This window comes from Sinohyriopsis cumingii, chromosome 5, assembly GCF_028554795.1.
Source record: "Sinohyriopsis cumingii isolate HCF-2022 chromosome 5, ASM2855479v2, whole genome shotgun sequence".
Taxonomy (NCBI): Eukaryota; Metazoa; Mollusca; class Bivalvia; order Unionida; family Unionidae; genus Sinohyriopsis; species Sinohyriopsis cumingii.
This window is the reverse complement of record NC_142965.1, coordinates 134,091,602-134,107,715: the sequence shown is the minus strand read 5'-3', so window position 1 is coordinate 134,107,715 and position 16,114 is coordinate 134,091,602. Positions and strand designations below refer to the sequence as shown.

The following is a 16,114-nucleotide window of genomic DNA, read 5'->3' as shown; positions in this document are numbered from 1 at the left end:
GCTAAAGTAAGCTTAAACATTGATTAAATGTAGGTATAAAAGACTGATAATTTATACTTATTTCAGGGTCTTCATAGCCAGTTTAATGATGTAATTTAAATACCAGTCTGCAGGTTATAATCTGACATAATTTCAAAGAGTGTAATTTATAGAAATGGAAAAAATGTATTCCAAGAGTATGTTTTTAATCTGATTCCGGTTGACCCCCCCCCCCCCCAGTCTCCTTGTGTGGACTTCATAATTTGCAAATGTACAGATTTTGAGTTTGTTAATGAAATGACCCAATCATGTATCATTGCACTTTAAAAACTGATCCATACCTGCCACTTAGATATTCACAAGTCTCCACTGGCACTGATTGTGAAGTCACACATTCACTGATTTAGTTGGATTGCTCTTGACTTCATTTTCATGCCTTAATTTGAATTTAATACTGGGATATATTGTTACCATGTAGCTTTGCTGACCTGAAAGCCTGAAAGATTACCTTAAATCTTTTCTGTCAGATCTTATCAGAATTACCAGAAGCCTCCTTGGACAGATTCTAAGAGGTGATTAAGAGTTGGTGTTTCAATCTAGAAGCTTCCTTGGATGGGTTTTAAGAAGTTTTTAGGAGCTGGTGACAATATGGAAGCTTCATTTCTTGGTTTCTAAGAAGTGGTTAACAGATGGTGAACAACGGGAAGTTTCCTTGGAAGGATTCTAAGAAGTGACATGAGTTTGTGACAAAGGTTCCCAAGAGGTGGTTAGTTGTTGAAATTCTGGAAGCTTCCTTAGAAGGGTTCTAAGATGTGGTTAGGAGTTAGTGATTCAATCTGAAAGCTTCCATGGAAGCATTCTAAGAGGTGGTTAGGAGTTGGTGACACTCTTGAAGCTTACTTGAAAGGGCCCTAAGAGGTCGTTAGGAGTTGGTGACAGTCTGGAAGCTTCCATGGAAATGTTCTAAGAGGTGCTGGTGTTAATAATACAGAATCCAGGCTTTTGAGAATATAATGTGGTGTACCAGTGGACCACTTTTTTGTGTACCTGTATGTGTGAATGTTCTGGTTACTAGAAATATTATGTGACTCATTTATATTTGCTATGTGTATTTGTGTTTTCTGATTTAAATAAATTTTTCTATTATTATTATTTTTATTGACCAGTCAAGGTTTGAATGTTTTATAAATTTTCCAATCTTATTTCCTGGTAGCAACATGGGCTGGACAAAAATACTGCTTGATGGAAAATTCCTCCTTTGGTAATTCTTGTGCAGTAACTAACTTCAAATTTAATAAAAGACACTGATATACTTTTCACATTCAGAATTCCCTCGATTTCCAACATCATCATGGCGAGTGTGCACTGTATGGCCACTGGTTGCCATTCTTTATGGCATTTTCACTAAACATAAACTTTTAATCTGTGCCACAAAACAACTTTAGTTTCAGTGGTGAAAGGTACTCCTTACTACTTGTTTTCAACTGTTCAGTTATACCTGTCTTTACACCATGAAACACATAATGGCCATTATATTTGGAGGAGGAGGACTCCAGGGAAACCCACGGAACAACCGCTGACCCATGGGAAGCTACTGGTAAGTGTACTCGCGTACTCACACTTTCCTTGCCAAAGGCTCGAACTCACGCAGGCAGAGGTGAGAACCCATATGGACAGAGGTAAAGGTGAGCACTTTAGACCAGTCTCCCATCCCTCATAGAGGCAAATAGAGGCAAGAATTACTGTCAGTAACAGCAGCAAAAATGAACTGGAAAATGGAGAAACTCATTTTTATATGTTAGGTATTTAGTACAGCAACTTCCATTCACACATGCCATGTTGGCTGAAATCTGTAAGGATCAGCACCCTAGACCATCCCCCACCCCACCCCCCACCCCGAGCAAGGTGTAATTTTTGGAAATGTTGATAGTAACATTGAACATGAAGGATCCAATTAATGCTTGGTTTCTGCTAGCTTTAATGGTGATCTTTATCTAGATGAGTCATCATCAAATGGCCCTTACAGTTTCTGTTCATGATTATTTCCTTTGGACATGATTACAAACAAAATCTAATCCTTGCTAGGATTGCTATCAAATATGAACCGCAAGAACTGTCACAAGCTCTTGTCCCATTTTATTGTATTTGAAAATCAGTTTGGAAATTTTCTGATATTTTTGTTTTGACACTGGGCTAATTTTTTCCCAAAAATATCATGGGCCCATTTCCAATATTCCTAAAAATAATCACAGGCTCTTGTATTTCTTTCATTTAGTTGAATTTTATTAGCAGAATAGGACCTCAGATCTTATGTTTATACTGGTGTAGAAGTTTTAGATTGAACACAAGTGGAGAGAGATTATAAACAGCTTACAATAGGGCTCTTCAAAAATCAACAGTAGTACAAATTGTGCTGCCTATTTTCACAAATTGATGTCAATTTCTCACTCTTGCTCATTTTACAGGACAGAAAATCAATAGCTTAAGCAGAGAAATTGGGTTTTCTTGGGATTGGGATTGGGTTCTTTGATATGATTCATTGCAGAATGATATGATGGGCAGATAGGCATTCTGTTTTCAATAATAATGCATGTATGTATATATATATATATATATATATATATATATATATATATATATATATATATATATATGTGCAAATGAAATATACACAATAAAGTAGGTGTTGTTGTAGGGTTTAACACCATTTTTCAACACAAGATAGGCTATATATTGCGGCCAGTATAACTGGTGGAGGAAGAACCCTGGAAAACTCTGGGAAGAACCACCAACCTACAAGAAGCTATTGGCAAGCTTTCTCATGTACCCACATTAGCCGAGCCTGAGACTCAAACCCATGCAGACAGAGATGAGATGACAATGATCTGGAACGGTGAGTGCTTTAGACCACTCAGCCACTTCGGGCCCCCACAATAAAGTAACCTAATTGCTTCTTTTACTATAATAATGAATAGTCTAGTTATATTAATCTGACTTTCGTTAATCCAGCTATTGCTGTAAATGCAAAAACTCAACTCTAAATTGGAGAAGATTGTACATGTTGTACATAATCTTCATCCGAAGTTAGCTGCCATCAAGAATAGCTGTTTCTTATTGGTGTCTGAATGGCTGGTTGGCTCGGTAAAGTGCATGACTCTCAGATAGAAAAGTAAAGTTTGATACCTGATTTATCCTTTAGATCATGGGCAACTTCCTCTAGGGTCCTGGCCAGAAAAGTGATTTTTAAAGCCACACCCTGTGATGTAAATGAATAGACAAAACTAAGTCATGGACCAGATCCAGCTTAATTTGCCTGCTAATTGACCTCTTAGTTTAGGAGAATGCTTCATCTACTATTTATAATACATTTCTCTTTCAATTTGATTTTGTTTTCAATTTTAAAACCCCCAAACCAGCTGGTATGTTATGCAATGGCCGATCTGGGTCTGTGCAGTTTGTAGTTGGAATCTGCTTATAAACGAGTGGTGCTTTGCTGAATGAATTTCACATTGAGGAATGTTTCTAATAGTGTACATTCTAATGGTGTACATTAAGTATGTACAGTGGATATTTCTTAATTATTTAACTCTGTTCTAAATCATGAAGATTAATTGTTTTATTTTGCTCCTGTTTTGCAGGGGAGTTTAGCTGTGGTGTAATTTAGCTCTTGAATTCTGGCAAACTTTCCAACATAAAATGGTGAGGTATATTATGATAGTCATCCATTTGCTTGAAGCTAATAGTTACACACGTGTTGCACACATGCATAGATTATTTTACAGAAAATAATGTTCATATTATTACTTAATATCTTCCTGATTTCCAGTCAGAAGTGGCAGCTTTATTTATTATCAGTTATCAGGTTTTGTACATATATTCAGTAAATATCAAGTCTTTATTTTGGTTTATGCATTTTAAAAAATTGCTGACTTGAAATGGTTTCTTTCAGCTATATGGCTGATTCCAGACAAATACGTGATTCCTGAAACATTTGGAGATATTGGAAGTGTGTCGATACAATTACCTCCTTGATTAATTCCGAATTGGCTGCAATGGAAATAATACCACAATCACCTGCATAGCATGCACCTGTCTCAGACAGACAATTAAATCTATGTCTCATAATAATAAGTAGAACAAATAAAAAGGTACCATATATACTTGCTTATAAGTCAAGTCAAATTTTAAACAACAAAGATCCTGTTCTGCCATAACATAATACACCTGCAGATCAGGGTATGGATTGTTTATTTTACTGATTATTCATAACAAACTGCACAAACCCATATCAGCTGGTACATTATGCGATGACAGATCTTGGTTTGTGAAGTTTGCAGTTGTGTTTGACTTATAAGCGAGTGTATCTGGTAGATCCGGGCATGAGTAAGAGAATTTGTCATTTCCTAATATCAGCCAAGCAGAAACGAGTTTTTAAATGTTTGTGATAGGTCAAAAAAAAAGCTCAAACTCAGGCTCAGGAGTTATATGATATTCAGGAACTAATCTGCTGGGTGATTATGTCTTGCAAGACTGTGTCAACATTGTTGACAGTTGGGGTCTATCTTACGATGTATGATTATAGGATTCACACCATAACATTACACCCTCCTCTCAGAATGCCCATTCCTCTGCCACTTCAATGCACCTTTCTGCCTTCTTGTACAGTATAATTAATGTATTCATAGATATTCTGTCAGTTTTCATATGCCTCACTGAATAAATATTCTACTAATTAACAACTTAACCCTGGAGGTTTTTGTCATTTTTTGCCTAAAATTTGAGTAGGAAACACATTTTGAAAGCAATTTCTGAATAAATCCTAATAAATCAACTTCCAGGTGATTTTCCAATAATATAGTGCCTAGTTGTGTTAGAAACATCATTTTTCATTGGCTATTTGGCTGGCACATGAGCAGAAGGGTAAAAGTTGGAATTCTTTTTTTGTTGCTTAACAGACCCATTATTTTCGTATCGAGACCACTCTTTATTCCAGATGCCCATCTTATCCTACTTTTTGCAAAGGTTCATCTGTCTGTTTGCAGTTCATACTGGTCTGCCTTAGATCTGAAACCAAAAAGTCTAAAATTTGGACACAAAATCGGATTCTGACCACAAGCAAATTTTGGGTGGAACAAAATTGGGTCCAAAAAAATGAGGTTTTTCCCTCTGTATTTTGTAGTGCAACTAGAACTTCCAAATTATTTGGTATCATTATAGAGCTACATCTGTCTACCTTTCTATAATATGACCCACTTTAGTGTATCTTACATGACCTTGATGCTACAGAGCTTGGCAGTAGGCTACTACCTTCTGCCACGTAAACTTGTAACCAGGGGTTAATGTGTTAACAAGGATGTTTGTTATTTTTTTTATAGATTGTCAAAGGAATGGCTAAATTTGTAATTTATGTGCATTGTCGATGCACAAGTGATTAAATATGCAAGGAATATTCAAATTTGGTGATGTCATCAAAATGCACCCATTAACACATTGACCCTTGGCAGTTTTTGTCATTTTCATCTGAAATTTTCATCTGAAATTCGAGTAGGAAACACATTTTGAAAGCTATTTCTGAATCAATCCTAATAAATCAACTTCCAGGTGATTTTCCAATAACATAATGCCTAGTTGTGTTAGAAACAATGTTTTTCATTGGCTGTTTGGTTCGTGCATGAGCAGAAGGGTAAAAGTTGGAGTTCTTTGGTGTTTTTTGCTTAATGGACCCATTATTTTTTTTATCGAGACCCCTCTTTATTCCAAATGCCCATCTTATCCTACTTTTTGCAAAGGTTCATCTGTCTGTTTGCAGTTCATACTGATCTGCCTTAGATCTGAGACCAAAAAGTCTAAAATTCAGACAACAAAATTGGATTCCTATCACGGGCAAATTTTGGGTGGAAAAAAATCAGGTCCAAAAAATGAGGTTTTTCCCTCTGTATTTTGTAGTGCAATTAGAACTTCCAGATTATTTGGTATCATTGTAGAGCTACATCTGTCTACCTTTCTATAATACCACCCACTTTAGTGTACCCTACATGACCTTGATGCTACAGAGCTTGGCAGTAGGCTACTACCTCCTCCACATAAACTCGTCACCAGAGGGATTAATGTGTTAACATCAGGCAGATAGAGTTCAATAACTAACTTAATTTTGATAGCCTGTTTAAAGTGACTAACTTATGTTGCTACAGAATTGTGTTGGCAAATCCCATGTTTTCAAATTGAACTCAACCCAGCAGTACAAATATATATATCTAATATAAAAACAGGTGGGAAAGGTGAGAGGAAACTTGGACTACCACTGAAACAGGTCATGCAGTTAGTTAACGCATAATCAAACAGTTAATCCATGTAGAATTTTCTCCCCTGAATTGCATGGAAGAGAACAATATGGTCTTTGCCCCAGAAAATAAAATGGGGCAGAGTTGGGTGGTTCAAAGCAAAATCTTGCTTAGCTTCACCTGTTTGTGACAACTTGGAATGTGTTTGCTGTATCATATTACCTTTTAGCAGCTTAGATCTATTATTAAAAGTTTATAATTCAGTTTTCACCATTATTAACCAACTGGTTTTTCTCCTTTTATATGTTTTTTGACTACCATATTTACTCGCTTATAAGTCAGGTCTAACTGCAAAAGACATAGACTCTGATCTAACATCACATAATGTGCCAGCAGATCAGGATCTATTACTCCTAGCAAATTGGATTGATCCAAATCTGCCAACACTTGATGTGATAGCAGATCAGGGTATATGCATTACTTTCAAGTTCCCATATGTCATTATCAAGGAATATATGTCATCATCAAGGATTTGTTATGAAATTATTACACATTATGACATCAAACCAACTCGTAACATTATGAAATCATCAAGCTCTTTACCTTATAATATCATTCAACTCTTCACATTATGACATCATGCAACTCTTCATATTATGATATCATTCAACTCTTCACATTATGACATCATGCAACTCTTCATATTATGATATCATGCAGCTCTTCACATTATGACATCATGCAACTCTTCACATTATGATATCATGCATCTCTTCACATTATGACATCATGCAACTCTTCACATTATGATATCATTCAACTCTTCACATTATGATATCATTCAACTCTTCACATTATGATATCATTCAACTCTTCACATTATGACATCATTCAACTTCACATTATGACATCATGCAACTCTTCACATTATATCATCCAACTCTTCACATTATGACATCATTCAACTTCACATTATGATATCATCCAACTCTTCACATTATGACATCATCCAACTCTTCACATTATGATATCATCCAACTCTTACATCATCCAACTCAACATTATGACATCATCCAACACTTTACATTGTGACGTCATCCAACTCTTCACATTATGACATCATCCAACTTTTCACATTATGACATCATCTGCCTTACTGTATATATTCATTCACTTCATGATCATAAATCAAACTATGAAGTTGAGCAAAGAATATGGAGAAGGTATTTATGGAAATATTTGTACTTTTTCCTGATAATGGTGTCTGTATATATGGTAACAGCTGGCAATTACAAAAACATTATAGGAAGTTTAAGTGTGATGTCTGATATCTTGGAAGGACTCAATGTTTTGATCCAATTGACTCACAAGCTTCTTAGCTGCAGCCAAAATAACTAATCCACCTAAAATATGAAACAGCACACAAAAATCTATAATCCAGGTCTAGTCTAGAAACAAACGTCAGGAGTTGGGCTGGAATTTACTCCCCCATTTTAAAATAAAGGGGAAAGTTTTGATTATAGGAAGGGATTTCATGAAGAAATAAAGGTAGGGATTGTTTGCATTATCAGTTCAATTTTTGTGTGAGGTATTATAGCTGAATTCTGCAATCACTCATCCTTTAAAATGTTACCCATCTGTGAACAATAGATTGACAGACAAGAGAGCATGTACCATTTATCATACAAAGACTTGAATATATGTACAAAATCTGATAACTGAAATAAATAAAGTTGCCACCTGTCTGACTTAGTTATCCGTGTAAATCAAGAAGGTATTGAGGCAGTAAAAAGCAATAATAAAAGCATTATTTTCTTAAGTGTACAGGAGTAAGTTACATTGTGTTGAAAACAGCATAATATGTTACATTGTGTTGAAAACAACATAATGATAACAGAGATATGTTACATTGTGTAGAAAATGACACAAGGATAAGGTTATGTTTGACTTATGCCAACTCAATTTATGCGCTTTCATTTTAATGCCATTTACAATGACGAAATAACAATCCATTTGCACCAGTCTGATTGATTTTATGCCATCACTGGTAGCATGTTCTGTGACTTGCTTCCAGCTCACATATGTTAAATATTTTTAAAAATTATGCATAAATAATAATTACTTGAAAACTTAGAGATATAATTTACTCAAGAACATCCTTACTGTACAAGTAATCTTGTACTGTACAAGTAATCTTACTGTACAAGTAATCTTACTGTACAAGTAATCTATGGCAAAAGTACTTTCTATTTACACCTGTTTCAATTTATGTGATAATATCAGGAATGCATCAGTGGCAAATAATTGAGCATCACATGTGCGGGGATAAATTATGTTGTGTAGAAAACAACATAAGGGTACAGGGGTATCACTGCTTTTGATGTTGTGTAGAAAACAACATAAGGGTACAGGGGTATCACTGCTTTTGATGTTGTGTAGAAAACAACATTATGGTACAGAGGTATCACTGCTTTTGATGTTGTGTAGAAAACAACATAAGGGTACAGGGGTATCACTGCTTTTAATGTTGTATAGAAAACAACATTAGGGTACAGGGGTATCACTGCTTTTGATGTTGTGTAGAAAAAAACATAAGGGTACAGGGGTATCACTGCTTTTGATGTGTAGAAAACAACATAAGGGTACAGGGGTATCACTGCTTTTGATGTGTAGAAAACAACATAAGGGTACAGGGGTATCACTGCTTTTGATGTTTTGTCTTGGTCTTCAGCATCCAAGTTGAAGCAGCTATCCATTTATCATCATTTTTTTTGTATAAAGGTCTTTAGGTATGTTTGTTTCTGATTTTATGTTTAAAATTCATTTTAGATGAAATTTTTCTTTTTCTTTTTTATTTTATTACTCAGCATAAATTTAATCCACTGAATTGAAATTGCTATTATGTGGATTTTTTAGTCATCTGGACGAACAATGTTCCAGTGTCACATGATTCATACTTTGATATCAATGTCATGATTAAAATACCCATATGGCTAATTATGCAGAAAAAAATGGAGCCTGAAAAATGATTGTTTCTTTTTTAGAGATTAACACGCAGAGGTAAAGTAGAGCTATATTGTGCCTATGTGGAAAATAGAAAAACATGTCTTGATTATTTAAAAAAAATATCAAGAAAGCTTTTTGGACTTCCTTTCTTGCTGGGGTGTGTGTGTAGATCGGACAGAAACTTGTTTTTCTTTTCCTCTCCTTTTGTTCCCTACACACAGTGGTGTGGCTGATAACTGATTCTTACGCTTCATTAGCATTGAGTTAAATGCATAACAAGGCAATAGTAATGAAGTCTCAGCAGTTGGCCAGAAGAGATCACACATGCTTGTTCTTTAGGATGAAGGTTGATAATAAGAGGCAGTCACAGGAAGAATTGTGTTTAATCCTAGAATGGCTCTCCACTGGTAATTGATTTTCTGGTTCTTTAGGACTCATTGTAGTAGCAAAAGGTCTGCATGCTTTGTTACATCCAGTACACTTGGAATGAAACTGAAGAATGTAAAGAAGCTGCCAGTATGGTCTGATGCCAGGGGATCAGTCAAAATTAGGCAAATAGTTTTGTCACTTTCCTTGAATGTAGTATAATTAGGTATATTATCCTATTTTGAAATATTTTCCTCAGTTCTAACTGTCATAAGTTCATGTTGTTCGTGTTAATATTTTTTTATATAAAAGGGACATGTACAACTTTAAAACAAAGGAAATGTAAAAATGTGAAAACTAAAGAAATGTAAAAAATATAAAACAAAGGAAATATATTTTTAAAAAATCAAGGGAAATGTAAAAATTGACATGGTTGTTTTTGTTTGCTTGTTTCTTCTCCTGTAGCTATATTCATATGTACATAAGATTTAATGGACTGATTACATCATGAGAATTTATTAAAAAATATTGGTCAAGAAAAAAAATTGCCCAGAAGCTTGTTGTCACAGATTATTCCAATTAAGTCCAGTTTATATTCTAATTTATGTTGATCATACAAGAGTTTTGAAAAGCAGTCCTGAAGTTGTTTTAATTGTGACTATCATTACTTTTGCCTCTGTCTACCACAGAATTCAGTAATATCAGACATGTACATCTAGGGGTCTGTCTACCACAGAATTCAGTAATATTAGACATATACATCTAGGGGTCTGTCTACCACAGAATTCAGTAATATCAGACATGTACATCTAGGGGTCTGTCTACCACAGAATTCAGTAATATCAGACATGTACATCTAGGGGTCTGTCTACCACAGAATTCAGTAATATCAGACATGTACATCTAGGGGTCTGTCTACTACAGAATTCAGCAATATCAGCACAGTTAAAATGATCAGTCGATCAAGACATTTTCCCACTCAGCAGCTTGTTCAGGTAGGGCTGGTAAATCTTTGAACTTCCTGCCCAACTATTGTTTAGCAAACACTGCATGTGTGCCTGTGACTTTAGTAATTTATACTTGATATATGCCTTGTAACAGTGGGATCAACGGAGACTGCTGTGGCATTTTCTTGTAATCATTGGTCTTGCACTGTAATTTTAAATTTTCTGTTCATTTAAAAGGGAAGAGGGCATTAATTAGAGTGGGGTATTAATTGGTGAATATATGGTAGTAATGGCCTTGATATATCTGGTCAGACTACTCACAGTATTATTGTAGTAATGGCCTTAATATGTGCAGTCAGATTTGTGACAGTATTAATGTAGTAATGACCTTGGTATATGCAGTTAGACTTGTCACATTATTAATGTAGTAATGACCTTAGTATATGCAGTCAGATTTGTCACATTATTAATGCAGTAATCATCTTAGTATATGCAGTTAGACTTGTCATATTATTAATGTAGTAATGATCCCAGTATATGCAGTTAGACTTATCACAGTATTAATGTAGTAATGATCTTAGTATATGCAGTTAGACTTGTCACATTATTAATGTAGTAATGATCTTAGTATATGCAGTTAGACTTGTCATATTATTAATGTAGTAATGATCCCAGTATATGCAGTTAGACTTGTCACAGTATTAATGCAGTAATGATCTTAGTCTATGCAATCAGATTTGTCAAAGCATTAATGTAGTAATGACATTGGTATATCTTATCAGTATTAATGTTGTAATATTGGAAGAAGAGCAGCTCCAAATAACACTAATTTAGGAAGCTATTGTACAAGTGTAAGTGCGTGTCTCTTATAGGAGTTGATACTGGTTTGGTTTCCTGCAGCTGATTTGGTCTTGTGATAGCTGCAGAGATCTGCCTTTTGTTCTTATTTATGCCAGATATACCTGCTCACAGGATCCACCCAGACTTTAATATTATAGGAGCTTTATGCTGCATTACAGTGAAACCTGTCTTAGTGGACACCTGCATATTGAGAATTTCATCTCTAAATGGTACCAGCTGTGAAACAATTTTTGAATATCTCTGTCAGACTTAACATTTATTTAAAGTACATGTTTCTATAAGCACAGTTTTCTCATTGCTTGAGTGTCCTTTACAGATAGGTTCTGTGGTTGCTTGGGTGCCCTTTATAAATAGGTTTTTGATTGCTTAAATGTGCTTTATTGACAGATAAGTTTTTTGGTTGAGTGCTGTTTATAGAAACATTTTGTGTTTGCTTGAATGCCCCTTATTATACAAGTTTTGTGGTTGCTATAGTTCTCTTTGTAGACCGATTTAGTGGTTGCTAGAGTTCTTTTTGTAGACAGATTTAGTGGCTGCTTGAGTTCCTTTGTTTATAGGTTTTGTGATTATTTGATTTACTTATATAGACATGTTTTGTGCCTGAGTGTCTTTTATTGATAGTTTGTGGTTGCTTGAGTGTCCCTTATTTACAAGTTTTATTTTCGCTTCATTGTCCCTTATACACATGTTTTCACTGTAGCTTAACTATTGTAGCTAGGACTCCATAGTCGCAACACTGCTGGAGTATAAAACTTGAAATCCTCTTTGAATCCTCAGAAACTAAAAGTAACGAAAAAAGTAACGAATATCACCTATATATAATGCATATAAATTAATCTTGAGTTAATAGCTGTTGGTTAGTTGAGAAAAGCTGCAGAATTGCAATTCTCTTTGGAAAGTATTCAAATAAGTAATTTCATTTTAACACACAAGTACAGCCATAAACTTGGACTACATTGTATACATACTGTATTCCATTCTTCATTAATTAGCTTTGCCACACCCACCAGGCACATAGCTGGACCCAGCACTTAATTGAGCATCACATTGTGAATAAGCTAGTGAGGTCTGTTAGCTATTGGTTATTCTGCCTCTTGGGATAAATATTACTTTCCAGACTAACTTTGAGGGCTCTATTGCACCAATGTTACAATGACTGAAGGAAGTTGTGATAAAAGAAAATTAATTAATGTTTAAGCAGGTGTTTCTGCATAACGATTGTTAAACTTAGTTTCTTTCCAAATTGAACTGCCTAAATGTTTATCTGTTTATCTTCGTCTCTCTTTCTGTCTGTCTACTTACATAAAGATTGTGATTTGGATCATTTGATACAGATAACAGTACTTTAAAATTTTAAACCTTTAAAAACCCTGATTATTCATTTAAAAAAAAGTAAAAACAATTAATGAAAGTCTTGTAAATTATGCCAGTAACTCATTTGATGATTTTCAGTAAAAGTATTAACTGGGACTTCTTGATGCTTGAAATACAAGCATATTTATGTATTTTTACTATGCATTTTGTATTTCTCTTCAAACAGTGTGATATATGGTAGGGCAGCAGTATGGAGTACTCCTATCTGTGTTATCACAGATTAGCTAGGTTTGTGATACTACTACCAGCATATAGATATTTCCCTCCTCCTCCTCCCTACTTTTCAACAGAGCTGCTGAACATTTTAGTGTGGTGTAACCTAGATCAATCAGCTGGTGATATAAACAGCAAGTTCATGAGCAGGCTCACACACTTGTAAGTGGCTAGTGCTTGAGTGTTACTTCCAAGTGGATTAAGAGGGGAATATCTTGACACAAAGAAGTTTTTCTACAATCTGCATTTTGGACTTGTGTCATTTATAGTATTGTTTATGTTGTGGTATATTCAGTTGACTGAGGTAAGTAATTTGGAGGTTTATAAATAATTGTGAGGAAGATCACATTAAATTATCCTCGTGTATTGTTATTGGAGATTCACTTAGCTTTTGGGATTTTAGAGGTTATTTTCTTTGTAGTAGGCATTATCAGAAAAGATGGTGTGACATCATGCATGATGCATCTGAGCACCCTTCATGGGTATAAGCTATTGGTGGTACTATGGAGAATAGTGTCAGTTTAGTGTTATTGTACATGTAAGGCTTTGTTTAATTGGAAGAAATTAATTTTGTTGATCTTTAGTAAAACCTCAATTAATTTACTGAATTTGAATTAATGAGCACTTGGTGAAGTAGACCAACAGGTTGCTCTCTTCCTTTTTCTTTTTTTTTTCTTTTGTCATTACTGGTATAGACCAGTAATGTCGAACACAAAAAAGTCAGAGAACACTTGTTGGCCTCTTGGTGAAGTGTAGTGCTAAATGGGACAAAGGGTGAGGGTGGGTGGTAGATAGTGTTACATTTAATTCCACATTGGTCTTGGGTATCTCATGACAAATCATAACACTATATAATCAGTAAATATGTGAATTAATAATCTGGTCTTTTAAGACAGGTGATCCTTCTTAGCATTGGTCTTTCAAGACAGGTTTTAATTTATTTTATGCTAGTGATATGGTATATTTATCCAGTGTTTGTCCCCATGATATAGGCCTCTGTACATGTCATGATTAAGTGATTTTGTTTTAAATTATATTCATTATACACCCATTGTTAATTTGCTAGCAAATTTATCTACTTCATTAATTACATATTAAATGAGAAATTTGTGATTTCATATTTTTATGTTGAACCTCATAATCTGTCTTTAGGATAAAAAATTTCTCAATGTCAGTTAAGTTTGCCATATAAAATACTTTGTTTTGGTTTTTTGTTGGTTTTATTGACACACTTTAGCACATTATTGGCATGCCGAGGAAATTGGACTTAAGTGCCTTTGCTGATGACACACCGAGGCAGCTTACCTGGTCGGGGCTGGGCAGGTACTATCCTGTGAACCTTGGTTTATGACTTCATTGCTGGTATTGAACCTATGATAATCCTTGGATTATGAGAGCCTGACACTACCAACTGAACTAGCATGACTTCCCAAGTCACTTCTTCCTAGCTGTGTTATTTGTTACAGAATCTGTGACAACTAGGCATCTGGGCTGGTTTAAAATATATCTGTTACTAAAATGTCCTCACACTGTGCATGAAATATGATTGGTAACTGACTCCTTTTTATAAGTAATACTTCTGATGAAAAATTCACAGTGACCTACTTTGCATGATCTAGGAAATTAACATTTTCCAATGAAAAAAGCCCCAGTGACCTATTTTGCATAATCCAGAAAATAAAAGAACATTCTGCACTTAGCTTGATCTGTTTCTATGGTTCATACAGTAACAAAAATTGGCAAGGAAATGTGTTACACAGAATTCTTTGCAATTGATAGGAGTGTCATGGTAAACTGAGTGCTTATATCTGGTTAAATATTTTGATTCAATACAAAATGTTCTTCCATTTTACCCTATACCATAAGATTATTGCTATATCAGAATGGATGCAGTGAGCAGTGCATTAAATAATAATATACTTCTTATCTGGGATAATATCATTATCATATTGAACATTATGACTCATAAACGAGATATCAATGTTACAGTTTTATCAAACCTCAGCTCTAAAAATAATGGTAGTGCGTTTGGATTCACATTTTCAGTCTATCATGGGGACCTAGGCTTTAATTCTTGTTTCACTGATAAAGTAGCAGAGAGACCTTGCAAACATGTAGTGCATACATGTGAATATCCCTGCCGAGAGGTTTTCTTCATGAGATGTGTTTTGTCTCGTATCCCTTCTGTCATTCCTAGATTCCCCTGTGTATACAGAATTGTTATTAAGAAATTTATTTAAAAAATTGTTTTCACACCTTCAGATTCAGTATATTTATGGCAATCCTGTGCCTGAACTGGCTTTAAGTCAAGGTAAGATTGGTGGATGCAATCAAGTTCAAAGGACATGAATGTGCATTCCGTAAAGCTGATTTTAAAATCAATTATGGTAGCAAGAATGACATTATACATCAGGCAGATTCTCCATCTGAAAGCACATTAAATGTGACAACAAATTCACCATTAATGAAATCCATGTTTATCAAATATGCATCAAAATATGGATAAAGATATACGTGCTGAGATCCTGTTTGGCAACTTTATAGCTGAACATAATTTTCCGTTTACAGCAGCAGATTATTTTTCAGATACAGTCAAAATCCAACATCACACAAGCAATATAAATATTCACATAGAGGCCAAAGTTTTGGGTCCTCATTGGGATAAGAAAGTCAAACATATTGCCATTATCATTGAAAATGTTGCCATTATCATTGAAAATCCTTCCACTTTTGAAGTAAAAAATCATGACCTAAGTCATTGCAAATCTGATTTGTCTGAAGCTGACTTGTCAGTTCTGTCTGGTAGTGTTGGTACATTCTGAGATAAAGACCTGTGTATTGTACACCTAAATTGTGTTGCACTCACACTCTTGAAGGGCTTGTTCAACGCTCGGTGGTTACAAGACAAAATACGTGCTTCTTTTCTAATACCTTTTAACCTTGGAGAATAATGTGAACATAATTTCCAAATCTGAGTCACTGTGTCTTGTAAGTGTTTACTGCTATTCAAAATTAATTTATAATTCCTGTTTCCAGAACATCTTTTGAGCTCATGTCTGCTAAGAATTTCTGTTTCAGGTCATATTA

The 16,114-nt window shown here is 34.8% G+C and overlaps 1 protein-coding gene across 2 annotated transcripts in view; it reads left to right on the top strand.

Moving 5' to 3' along the window:
• LOC149800272 (kelch-like protein 5) overlaps positions 1-16,114 on the top strand; it is a 295,329-nt gene that overhangs the window by 18,245 nt on the left and 260,970 nt on the right. Inside the window, exon 1 of one of the 2 annotated variants that reach the window (XM_089959848.1) lies at positions 13,181-13,331. The exons of the other annotated variant lie outside the window; for it this stretch is intronic. The gene's annotated coding sequence lies outside the window, so the exon portion shown is untranslated. Of the gene's footprint in view, positions 1-13,180; positions 13,332-16,114 lie in introns of those variants that run through there. 2 annotated transcript variants of the gene reach the window in all.